A 12,812-nucleotide genomic window follows, 5' to 3' on the forward strand; every position below is an offset into this window, starting at 1 on the left:
CACTTGCAGTACGTCGATGACATTATTGTGTGGGGTGACATAGCAGAGGAAGTTTTTGAGAAAGGGAAGAAAATAGTCCAAATCCTTCTGAAAGCCGGTTTTGCCATAAAACAAAATAAAGTCAAAGGACCTGCACGAGAGATCCAGTTTTTAGGAATAAAATGGCAAGATGGACGTCGTCAAATCCCAATGGATGTGATCAACAAAATAACAGCTATGTCTCCACCAACTAACAAAAAAGAAACACAGACTTTCCTAGGTGTTGTGGGGTTTTGGAGAATGCACATCCCAAGTTACAGTCTGATTGTAAACCCGTTCTACCAAGTAACCCGTAAGAAGAATGAGTTTGAATGGGGCCCTGAACAACGACAAGCGTTTGAACAAATCAAGCAGGAAATAGTCCATGCAGTAGCCCTTGGGCCAGTTCGAACAGGACCAGATGTAAAGAAAGTGCTCTACACTGCAGCCGGGGAGAACGGCCCCACCTGGAGCCTCTGGCAGAAAGAACCTGGGGAAACTCGAGGTCGACCCCTAGGGTTTTGGAGCCGGGGATTCAGAGGGTCTGAGGCCCGCTATACTCCAACTGAAAAGGAGATATTGGCAGCATATGAAGGAGTTCGATCTGCTTCGGAGGTGGTCGGTACTGAAGCGCAGCTCCTCCTAGCACCCTGATTGCCGGTACTAGGCTGGATGTTCAAAGGAAGGGTCTCTTCTACGCATCATGCAACTGATGCTACGTGGAGCAAGTGGGTTGCACTGATTACTCAGCGGGCTCGAATAGGAAACCCCAGTCGCCCAGGAATATTGGAAGTGATTATGGACTGGCCAGAAGGTAAATACTTTGGGATATCATCCGAGGAGGAGGTGGGTCGTGCTGAAGAAGCCCCACTGTACAACCAGTTACCAGAGAATGAAAAGAAATATGCCCTGTTCACTGATGGGTCCTGTCGTATCGTGGGGAAGCATCGGAGATGGAAGGCTGCTGTATGGAGCCCTACACGACGAGTTGCAGAAGCTGCTGAGGGAGAAGGTGAATCGAGTCAGTTTGCAGAAGTGAAGGCCATTCAGCTGGCTTTAGACATTGCTGAACGAGAAAAATGGCCAGTTCTCTATCTCTACACCGATTCATGGATGGTAGCAAATGCCCTGTGGGGATGGTTACAGCAATGGAAGCAAAACAACTGGTGGCGTAGGGGCAAACCCATCTGGGCTGCTGCTTTGTGGCAAGACATTGCTGCTCGGGTAGAGAACGTGGCTGTGAAAGTACGTCACGTAGATGCTCATGTGCCCAAGAATCGGGCTACTGAAGAACATCAAAACAACCAGCAGGTGGATCAGGCTGCTAAGATTGAAGTAGCTCAGGTGGACCTGGATTGGCAGCATAAAGGTGAATTATTTATAGCCCGATGGGCCCATGACACCTCAGGCCATCAAGGTAGAGATGCAACATACAGATGGGCTCGTGATCGAGGGGTGGACCTGACCATGGACGCTATAGCACAGGTTATTCATGACTGTGAAACATGCCCTGCAATCAAGCAAGCCGAACGGTCAAAGCCTCTTTGGTATGGAGGACAATGGCTGAAATATAAATATGGAGAGGCCTGGCAGATTGATTACATCACACTCCCTCAAACTCGCAATGGCAAGCGCCACGTACTTACAATGGTGGAAGCAACCACCGGATGGCTGGAAACATATCCTGTGCCTCATGCCACCGCCCGGAACACTATCCTGGGCCTTGAAAAGCAAGTCCTATGGCGACATGGTACCCCAGAAAGAATAGAGTCAGACAATGGAACTCATTTCCGAAACAACCTTATAGACACTTGGGCCAAAGAACATGGTATTGAGTGGGTGTATCACATCCCCTATCATGCACCAGCCTCCGGGAAAGTTGAACGATACAACGGACTGTTAAAGACTACCTTGAAAGCAATGGGCGCTGGGACGTTCAAAAACTGGGATACGCATTTGGCAAAGGCCACCTGGTTAGTCAATACTAGGGGATCTGCCAACCGAGCTGGACCTGCCCAATCAAACCTGTTACGTACTGTAGATGGGGATAAAGTTCCTGTAGTGCATGTAAGAAATATGCTGGGTAAAACAGTCTGGGCTACTCCTGCCTCAGGAAAAGGCAAACCCATTCGTGGAATTGTTTTCGCTCAGGGACCTGGATACGCTTGGTGGGTGATGCAAAAGAACGGAGAGGTCCGGTGTGTACCTCAAGGAGATTTAATACTGGGTGAGAGTAGCCCATGAACTGAATTGTACCATGTTAATTACTATATAATACTGCATGTTATCACTACTATGACTACTGTAGGTGACTAATTAGAATGTGTGGAAAAGAGTGTAACCTGAGCATGACATAAATGGTATGGAATAAGGGGTGGATAGATGTCCTGGTTTCAGTTAGAACAGAATTAATTTTCTTCCTAGTAGCTGGTGGAATGCTGTGTTTTGGCTTAGGATGAGAAGAGTGCTGATAACACCCCGATGTTTTAATTGTTGCAGAGCAGTGCTTATACCAAGCCAAGGACATCTCAGCCTTTTGCTCTGTCCTGCCAACAGGCAGGCTGAGGGTGCAGTAAGAGCTGGGAGGGGACAGACCCAGGACAGGTGACCCGAACTAGCCAAAGGGGTATTCCATACCATCTGACGTCATGCTAAACAATATATAGGGGTGGCTAGCCGGGGGGAGGGCGGCCGGACTGCTCGGGGTTAAGCTGGGCATCGGTCAGCGGGTGGTGAGCAATTGCATTGTGCATCACTTGTTTGTACATATTATTATTACTTTCCTATTATCACCATTGTAACATTATTGTTATTATTATTATTATTATTTTGTTATTATTATTTTCCTGTCTTATTGAACTGTCTTTATCTCAACTCACGGGCTTCACTTTCCATTTCTCTCCCCCGTCCCAGTGAGGGAGGGGGGAGGGTGAGCGAACGGCTGCGTGGTATTTAGCTGCCAGCCGGGTTAAACCACGACATCCACGGGTTAAACCCAACCCACCCCCACCACTGTCCACAGTAAGCAGGAAGGTGACAGGATCAGGCTAGGACGGGAGTGACCGTTCCATGAGGATGACAGGACACGGACAGCCTAAGTGAGTCACTAGATACACTTGAGCAGAGAGGAAGAGGGTTTATGAACAAGCCATAAATGTTTGTTCACTGTCTTTTGTATTATAAAAAACAAGGAGTTCTGTTTGAGGAGCGGGAGTTGCGAAAGCTCCCTGCTGAAGTAAGGAGCAGTATAATGCTTGGCTACACACTATGAAAATTACTTTGCTTAATGTAACAAAAAAAGAGAACCCCCTTTCCTTCTCTCTTTCTGCATCTCAGTTGCCTCTTTTGTTCAAAGACACTGTTGCAAAGCTCATGTAACCATCTCTTGTTAAGTTGTTAAACTAGTGTATCAACATCCTGCCTTCCTGTCTCATGCTGGGCCAACATGACCAAATAAAAAAAAAAAAAACATAAGTTGAACCACAATGCTGAGGAAGACTACGGCCTTCATCTTCATGACCACCAGAGGGACAGAGGTGACCCCCTAGCAATAGTGCGTGCAGTCACAGAACATACCAGGATGTGCTGTGTAATCCCAGAATTACCAAGATAAAAAAAGGGACCCTGGCGGGGGTGATGTGCACACCGTTGGAGGAGCAGAGACTCCCTGGCCGCCCAGCGCTGTTTTGCTTTCTGCTTGCTTACTCAATAAATTCCTTTCTATAATTAATACAATGCTCTCTGAAAATTAATTAAGGGGGCAACTTATAACATTGGTGAAGAAGAATGCAGCCTAATGTCCGTCCATTTCCTGAGCCATGGCTGGCCCCAGCGTGGGGGCTGCTGAGGAAGCCCAGAGTTGCATTTGTCCCAGCAGCTGTGGTGCCAGCAAATAGTAGCTGTCCTTTTACTGGCCTGGGAGTGTCCCAAAGGTGCTGGGACTGATGGCAAATGTCATCCTGCAGGGGAATCTGGAGCTGCCCTGTGCCTTGTGCTGGCCTGGGGAGTGGGGCTGGCACTGCGGGACACAGGCACTCTGTGCTGGGGATCTCCCAGGCAAGAGACCAGGACTCCTACAGCCTAATGTCCGTCCATTTCCCGAGCCATGGCTGCCCCCAGCCCTGGGGTTGCTGGGGAGGCCCAGAGCCACCTTTGTCCCAGCAGCTGTGGTGCCTTGCGAGAGGCTGCAGCTGTGGTGGCCATGCCCAGAGCCCTGCAGCAGCCTGTGGTGGGCACTGCCCTGGGGCCAGCCCAGACTGGGCTGTTGGGCTGGGATGGGCTGGACTGGGCTGTGCTGGACTGGGGAGAGGGGATCGAAGTGGGGAGAGGTGTGCAGGGGCTGGGCAGTGCCCGGTACAGGGCAACAGCAGCATGAGGGAGCGGTGGCAGCATTTAGGGGAGGGCTCCCAGCAGGGCTTGGTGCTGCAGAGCCAGGGCTGCACAAAGGGAGCCCAGAGCAGCAGGGGCAGGGGAGAGGAGGTCGCTCTGGGCCCTTGCTGGCCTGGGCAGAGCAGGAAGAGGGCCCAGGGCATTTGTCCCCTCACCGCAGCCTGCCAGGACTTGCAAGGTGGTCATGTAGTGTCCAGGGCCAGGCTCTGCACTGTGGCCACAAGCCCTGCGTGCCCTCCTCCTGCCATGCTCCATGCGGTGGCTGCAGCAGAGGGGACCCCGAGACAGCCCCTGCATGGGACTCTGCCACCTGCCTCACCCCAGCCCTCTCCAGCACCTTCCTTGCTGCTCTCTGATGCATGCCAGGACCTCCTTGTGCCTACCGGCCAGCACATCTCCTGAGGGCCAGTGCGGCTGCTGCAGGGGCAGGGAACTCAGCATGGCCCCTGCAGCCCCCTGCCCTGGACCTGCCTCTCCCCTTGGCCTCAGCCCCGGCCTTGTCTCTGCTGGCAGGAGGGCTCTTGGCATGTGCTCCCTGGCCTCCCCTCGCCTCCACAGAGCTGCTGCCCACTCAGGCTGCTGCCACAAACGTGTCCTCACAAGCAGCAGCACCCCTTGGGCTGCTTCTCCTGGCCTCCCCCACCCCACTGCCTTGACTCCTTGTCTCTGCTGGGCCCCTCTTTGTCACCCAAATGTGTCCCTTGGCTGTCAGCTCCCTATCCCCTGCCCCACAGGATGACAAGATTTGGGTGGGACATATTGCCATGGAGTGTGGAAGTATTTTTGTAATCTGCATTGGTGATGGCACAAAAAGACACTTCCTTCACCAGTGATCTACATCCTTCTTCAGGTGAATTTTCAGGATCTCTATTCATCACAGGAGAAGAAATACTGATGGTCACCAGCACTTGCATTTCATTGCTTTCTCCATCATGGTGTACTCCCTCATCTTCCAGGCACTTCCACCCCTCTTGAATAAACTATCCATATTGAATGTCTCCTTTCTAGCTGTCTGTCTGGACCTATGCATTTCCCATGGTTCTCCTGCTTCGTCCTCCCCTTACTCTTTGATCGTTCAGACTGCTCTCACTGACCCAGTTGCTGCTTTGAGCTTCATTGACTTCAAGCTTGCCCATCGATTAGCAGTCTGCTTAATTGTTTCTGTAGCAAGCTCCTCATCATTTATCATTGAATTAAGATCATACGGAATAATAGTAATCTTAAAACCTAAAATTTCCTATCAGTCAGTAGAAAATACTTAATTTACAGTCATGCTTTTGGGAAGGTAAACCTAACTGAAGATAAGATGAAGAACTTGTTTTGCTGTTTCAGAAATTGCTGCGTTTATTCCTGCCTGTTTTATAATACGGAAAAACCCTTCTGTGTGCAGCCAGGTCTCTAAGGAAAGCAGGTGGGAGCTGGTGCAAAGGGGCTGTAACATCCAGCTGCAGACTTCAGTGCAGAAGTGTGGAGTAAGGAAAAGTGATGCAAGCACCAGGTGGCCAATGAGAGAAGTGTCAGGGTTGGGGTGGTGAGGAGCAAGGTTGTCCATGCACTGTCAGACCTCAAGACTCTGCTTTTCCTCCCTATGGACATCTCCATAGGAGAAGCCTTGGATTAATATCCATTGAAGAAAGATGCTCAAAACTGAAATGCAACAAAAATCATCCTTTAAAATGAGAAAAGACTTGTATTAGGTGCTTTTTGAAATCTTTCTCCTTAACTACACTATGAAAGCTCTCCAATTAGTTGTCCTAATCTTGAAGACTTGAATAAAACAATGGAAGACATGGTTCTTTAGTTGTTTCTGCATTGTAATGAGTTCCATGGTGGATTTTGGTGCTTAGTCTATGAACCTGAGGTAATGAGAGGAGAATGATGCAATTGCTTGAGCAAGTAAAGTCAGAAGGAAAAGTTGAAGTGACTTGGAGTATTAATGGGCCCCACTTAGGGCCGTTACCAGGAGATTCTCCTCAGGGACTTGTTAGGGCAGATAATTGGAGGCCATGATTACAGATAGGCAAAGCACTGTGCTGAGAAAAGTCTGGGTTTATTGTGCTGAAGTAAAAGGGCCAGGTCCTGACTCCAGCCACTAGAAGGGAATGTCCTGCACTCCCGTGTCTGGCTCTGGGCTCTTGTTTGGGGTCTGTGGGGTGTGGTGGGCAGTGTGATGCCCCAAGAAGAACAATGGTATGACACCTCCCTGCCTCTGCACAGGGTCTAAGAAAGCAATGAGACCCTTGCAATGACTGTATCTCATCTCCTCAGAAGCTCTATCCAAGGGGAAAAAAAAGTCAGGGCTGCTGTGGCCTTCTCTTCTTGCCAGCACCCACCTACTTGTCACCTCCAGACTTCCCTGTGCTGCCCCACACTTTGTCCTATTTCCCTGATGGCTGCAGACCTATCTCTGTTCACCACCTTGCTCACATCCTGGCATTTCTCTGGTTTCACCGATGTCTCGTCAACCCTCACCAGCTGTTCCTTCAAACACAAAGCCATGGGCTGATCAAAGATACTCTTTGGGTGACCTCTAGCACCACAGCACAACTCTTTTTTTGGGACATTTTGTCTTCTTCATGGCCAGTGCTAACCTTCCAAGGTTCATTTTCTGGCTGGTTTTTCTCTCCTGCTCTTTCCTACCACCAAAGAAAGCTCCATCAGGGTGGAAACCACTCCTAAAGTAGGCATCCCAACCCACTGGCCTTCTTGTGGCCTGTCAACTAACCAGACAGCAGTCACCTCACCAGCATCTTCTAAGCCATGGTCCAGCTGCTGACCTTACAGCTTTTTCTGTAGACACACCCAAGCCTTGTGCCTGCTGCTGTCCAGTCATGGACTCAAGTAGAAGGGACAGGACAACCCATATGCGGGTCTTCTTTGCCTGGATCCTTCTTGGTATGTGGGCACAGGAGATCCCACAGTCAGCATGCCAAACAGGTGCCTTCTGATGACCTTCCAGGACCACTGTCAGATGTCAGCCAAAAAGTACAGATCCAAGGTAGAAGTGTAACCTTTCAGATACTTCAGACAGAAGTGACCTCACAGTCCCTTTCCGTGACATGTTCCTGCTGCTCTCCTATCAACTGCAGAGACAGAAGTGACCTCACAGTCACTTCCACAGTCACATTCCTCCAGCTGGACTCCCACAACGACATCCCTTTATTTGTACATCCTTTAATCCTTACTCAAAGGCTCTCAACTTTGCCATCACCAACTTGAAGTTCAACACAGTGCTAGTGTGGAACATGCTTTGTGTTAAGGGAAGGAATCAGGGTGAGCAAGAGAGGAAAGATAATGGAAAGGGGTTATGGACTAATTTTGGCTTCAAGGGATATTGTGGTCAAAATTAGAGCAGTGGATTCCTGTCAGTGTGTAGAGTGGCATTTAGATGTAGGTATTAATGTAACAGGTTAAAAAAGGGTAAGGGCCTCACATGACTGCTTTAAGTCAGCTTTATGGTGGGATCAACATTACCTGAATAGTCTTACCTCTCCAAAATCGTTACCTTCTGCTATCCAAGCTCTTCTTTCCTCTCCCAAATCTCACATCTCTCCTGGCCAGGCTCCTCCTGCCTTCCCCATATCAGTCATCTTCTTAGTGGCAGCTTTCTGATGGCTTTCATGAACTTGAGAGTATCTGTCTCACCTCTGTTGGCTACTCTGTTCCCGAGAAAGAAGCAGCTCCTAAGGCAGCATGGAGAAGGACACAAAGGCTGTCAGAGCACCCCGTGTAATGTGCCCAGCAGCTCTGCAACACCACAAAAGTGTGCTTCCTGCCTACATGTTTTGGTTCCAGAATGGTTCCTATGGACCCAGGGTAACTTTTTCCCTGCCCTCATGAAGGCTTTGTGTTCCCCCAGACATCTGAGAGGCAGTGGCCTCCTCTGTGTAGAAATTTGAAATCAGCCCTGAAGAATGAATGAGCCAAAAGCAAAAACCTCTGACATGACAACACCTCTTCAAGACCTCTTCCTCTATGGGTCCTATCAGGTACTTAGGAAGAAAGGATCTCACAGACTATTTGTAAAGCAGGTGCATCTGCTGGCCTATCATGGAGACCACCAGAGGTGAGCCTAAAGGCACAGATCCCAGCCAGGAGTCAAGGGATGACCTGTCAGCTGCTTCAGAAAGAAGTCAACTCACAGGCTGTTTAACAGCCATTTGCTTCCTACTGGACACTGTGAACTTACTGAAATTTCTGAGGCATCACTGCCCTCGTAATACCATACTTATAAAACACTCCCTTCTTGGGCCAGAATCTGCCCAGGTGGAAGTGAGCTCGTTGTGATCCTTCCAGCCCATGGCACTGCTGCTGGACTCCCAGCCTCTCTGACGCACAGCAGCTAGTTCCACCAGATCATCCCCCTTCCACCAGATCAGGGGGATGAGTACCCAGAGAACAACTGGTCTTGCTGCTAAAGACTGAGGCAAAGAAGGCATTAAGCACCTCAGTCTTTTCCTCATCTCTTGTCACTAAGTTTCCCCCCACATCCAGTAAAGGATGGAGATTCTCTTTAGTCCTCCTTTTTGTGTTTCTGTATTTATAAAAACATTTTCTGTTATCTTTAACAGCAGTAGCCAGAGTGAGCTCCAGATGAGCTTTGGCCTTTCTAATTTTGTTTCTGCACATCCTCATAAGATCCTTATAGTCGTCCTGAGTGGCCTGCCCTCTTTTCCAAAGGTCATAAATCCTCTTTTTCTTCCTAAGCTCTAGCCACAACTGTCTGTTCTGCTCTCTGTTCTTCCATACTGGCTGGACTTTGGGCATGTGGGGATGGACAGTCTGCTCCTGAGCCTTGAAGATTTCCTTCTTGAAGAGAGTCCAGTCTTTCTGGACTCCTCTGCCCTTAAGAACTGCCTCCCAAGGCACTCTGCCAACCAGTGTCCTGAACAGCTCAAAGTCTGCTTGTAGAATGCCTCATCTGTCTCCTCATCCTGGTTTGGCGGTCAATAAGATATCCCCACCAGGATGTCTGCCTTGTTGGCCTTCCTACTGACCCTGACCCATAGGGACTCAACAATATCATTCCCAGATTGAAGTTCTGCAACATCAAAACACTCCCTAATATAGAGAGCCACACCACCACCCCTTCTGTTCTGTCTGTCTCTTCTGAAGAGCCCATAACCATTCATTGCAGCACTCCAGTCATGGGAGTGGTCCCACCATGTTCCAGTGATGGCAACCAGGTCACAGCATGCCTTTTAATTATTTTATTTCTTTTATTTCTTTGCTATTGAGCAATGAAATACAGTTATATTATATTGTACATGCAATAATAAAATCTCTGTTTATGGCCCAGAAGAATTAGGCACTTCAAATATCACTCAGATGTCACTCTGCCATCTCCAATGTCACCTGGTGTCTGCCTCTGAACAGCTCCCTCTTGGTCTCTTTCTCTATTCAAAGTGCTGGGAGCTGAGACAAGCAGCTTACATGCTGCCTGGTTTGTTCCCACCTGAACCAAGGCAAGAGGAATCCCAACTCCAGTGGGATTCTGTGAGGCATGGGAGAGGAAGATAAGCCCCCTTCTAGCCTCTGAACTGCTAAAAGAGATAAAAAAAAGTATGAGATGGTTGGTTTGACTCAGTTGAAACCCTTCCCTCAGCAGGGGGAGGGAGACCCTTGGGTGAGTGTTTTGCCCAAAACCAGGACATGGAAAGGTGATCCTTGGACATCATACCTATTCTGAAATGAAAAAGGACAGTTCTCCCTCTATAATGGAAGGAAGGAACATAAATGATTACTTTAGTGTTTTTCAAAGTTGATTCCTCTGGAGGCCCAGGGACTTGTCAAGAGCTCCCAGTGCTGCTGAGCTGGGCTCCTGGGCTCCTGGGACCAAGGGGAGCTCCTGGCAAGCGGGCAGCACTGCAGAGAGACAGCTCTGCCCAGGAGCAGCTCCTCTGCACAGCACAGCAGGGCTGGGGACACTGCCTGCAGGGGACAAGGGCGGCTGAGAGAAGGGAGGGAGATGTTAAAGGCAGTGTGGAGGGGGGATGCTGAGAGCTCACTGCGGGAGAAATCTTCAGAGCACTGAACCGGGTAAGTCTCTGGCTGCAGGGCAACACAGCTGTTGTTCCTGATTCCATGTCCAGATTTGCTGGCAAATCCCAGAGCCTATGGATTTTTTCAGGAGCACTCTCAGAATTTCTATATTGCAGAGGAGTATGACAAGCTCTAGAGCAGGGATTGCCTGCCCAAACTGTCAGAGGGACAGGACATGAGGGTTCCTTCTTTAAGGGCCAGCTGCAGGCTGTGCAGCCAGGGTGCAGGCAGGGGTGGCCAGGACTGTGGTACAGAGCAGGGTTTCTGCCATGCCCCAGGGGCTGTGTGCTGGGGCAGGGCCTCTGTTGCCTGCCAGGCTCAGCACTCAGCCTGCTCAGGGAGCTGCCCAGGGTGTTATGGGGAGAAGCTGTGGGTGGAAGGAGCCCCCTTACAGAACAGGGTAGGGCAGGGTCCTGCTGGTGCCCAAAGGCTCTTGCCTGGGGAAGGCTCCTCAGAGCTCCACAGCACCCCCAGGGAATTTTGTGGGGAGATTCTTGTCAGGGAAGTCCAAGGCAGAAGCTACCTGAAGGGAAGGCACTCTCTGGACTCTCTGCTTTCATGCCTGCCATGAGGGTGAATCATGGGGATGATAATGATGATAAGACTTGTCAGGTTATTAGAAGGGGCAGAAGCTCAAAGAGCATGCCTTTGGACTGTGGGCATCTGATATCCGTGTGCAATGCACTTTACCACATACCGTAGCACAGTACTGAATCATGCTGATCACACAGATGATCCACCTGATCCCTTAGGCACCCTTAGACAGAAAGAAACAGAGCTCATAGGGAATAGACAGTACGTCTTGTGGGGAGGGTTTCTGTGAAACACAAATGAGGTTTTGTGCAGAGAAGTTTTTCTAAGTTGACACAGTCTTTTCCTCCATGGACAGCCAACCATTCCCTGAGGCAGCAAATGTCCAACAGCAGCTTCCCCACAGAGTTCCTCCTCCTGCCATTCGCAGACACACGCAAGCTGCAGCTCCTGCACTTCGCGCTCTTTCTGGACATCTACCTGGCTGCCCTCCTGGGCAACGGCCTCATCCTCACAGCCATAGCCTGCGACCACTGCCTCCACACCCCCATGTACTTCTTCCTCCTCAACCTCACCCTCCTAGACCTGGGATACATCTCCACCACTGTTCCCAAAGCTATGGCCAATTCCCTCTGGGACACCAGGACCATCTCCTACTCGGAATGTGCTATACAAGTTTTATTCTTTTTCTTTTTCATCTCAGCAGAGTTTTCTCTTCTCATCATCATGGCCTATGACCGCTACATTGCCATCTGCAAACCCCTGCACTACGGGACCATAATGGCCAGCAAAACTTGTGTCAACATGGCAGCAGCTGCCTGGGGAAGTGGCTTTCTGTATGCTGTGCTGCACACTGCCAATACCTTTTCCCTCCCCCTCTGCCAAGGCAATGCCCTGGACCAGTTCTTCTGTGAAATTCCCCAGATCCTCAAGCTCTCCTACTCAAATGCCTACCTCAGAGAAGTTGGGCTTATTGTGCCTAGTGTGTGTTGAGCCTTTGGGTGTTTTGTTTTCCTTGTGCTTTCTTACCTGCAGATCTTCAGGGCCGTGCTGAGGATCCCCTCACAGCAGGGCCGGCACAAAGCTTTTTCCACATGCCTCCCTCACCTGGCCGTGGTCTCCCTGTTCATCAGCACTGCCTTTTTTGCCTACCTGAAACCCCCCCTCTATGTCCTTCTCCTCCCTTAATCTTCTGCTGGCAGTTCTGTACTCGGTGGTGCCTCCAGCATTGAACCCCCTCATCTACAGCATGAGGAATCAGGAGCTGAAGGAAGCCATGTGGAAAGTGATGAATGGAGGTTTTTCAGAAGGAATAAACTGCCTGTGTTCTTAATGTTAACTGTATACAGACCCAGAAATCTTTTTATTTCTTTCTATTTTTTTTTCTTTTTTACTTTGCTTTAGTTCTCATAGTGTTCCCCACAAAGAAACATCGTTGGTCATACCTTCCTACACTGTATGTACCTGTCTCACATGACTCCAAGTCTTTGTATAAATGGTGGGTCAGGCTTTCTGTGTATTTTAATAAAAGAAAGGACCATACATTGACTTACTTGCCTGATACCCTTCCTTGTAGACCTGTGGTGGAGCTTCAGGGACACATGGCAGAGGTGGAGGGGAGAAGAATCCTGCCACAGCAGCACTGCCAGGGTGTACCTGTGATTGTTCCCTATTCTTGGATAGCACCACAGAGACAGTGAATTCACCTGCCTCTGTACACAATAGGCGAGAGGGATGATGGCAGGCAGGCATCTTTCTGGAGGAAAGCGGGAGCTTCCTGGAGACCCCAAGCACTTGGCAGGGACAGTGTGTGCCCAGGAGTCAGTAGCACA

At 49.7% G+C, this 12,812-nt stretch overlaps 1 pseudogene across 1 annotated transcript; it reads left to right on the top strand.

The window, feature by feature from the left end:
* Positions 1-11,361: 11,361 nt before the first annotated feature.
* On the top strand, positions 11,362-12,313 carry LOC311216465 (olfactory receptor 14C36-like; annotated as a pseudogene). Its single transcript has one exon. The product of its transcript is annotated as an olfactory receptor 14C36-like (transcript).
* Positions 12,314-12,812: the final 499 nt, after the last annotated feature.

Source organism: Netta rufina (assembly GCF_964035555.1).
Source record: "Netta rufina genome assembly, chromosome: 18".
Classification (NCBI taxonomy): domain Eukaryota; kingdom Metazoa; phylum Chordata; class Aves; order Anseriformes; family Anatidae; genus Netta; species Netta rufina.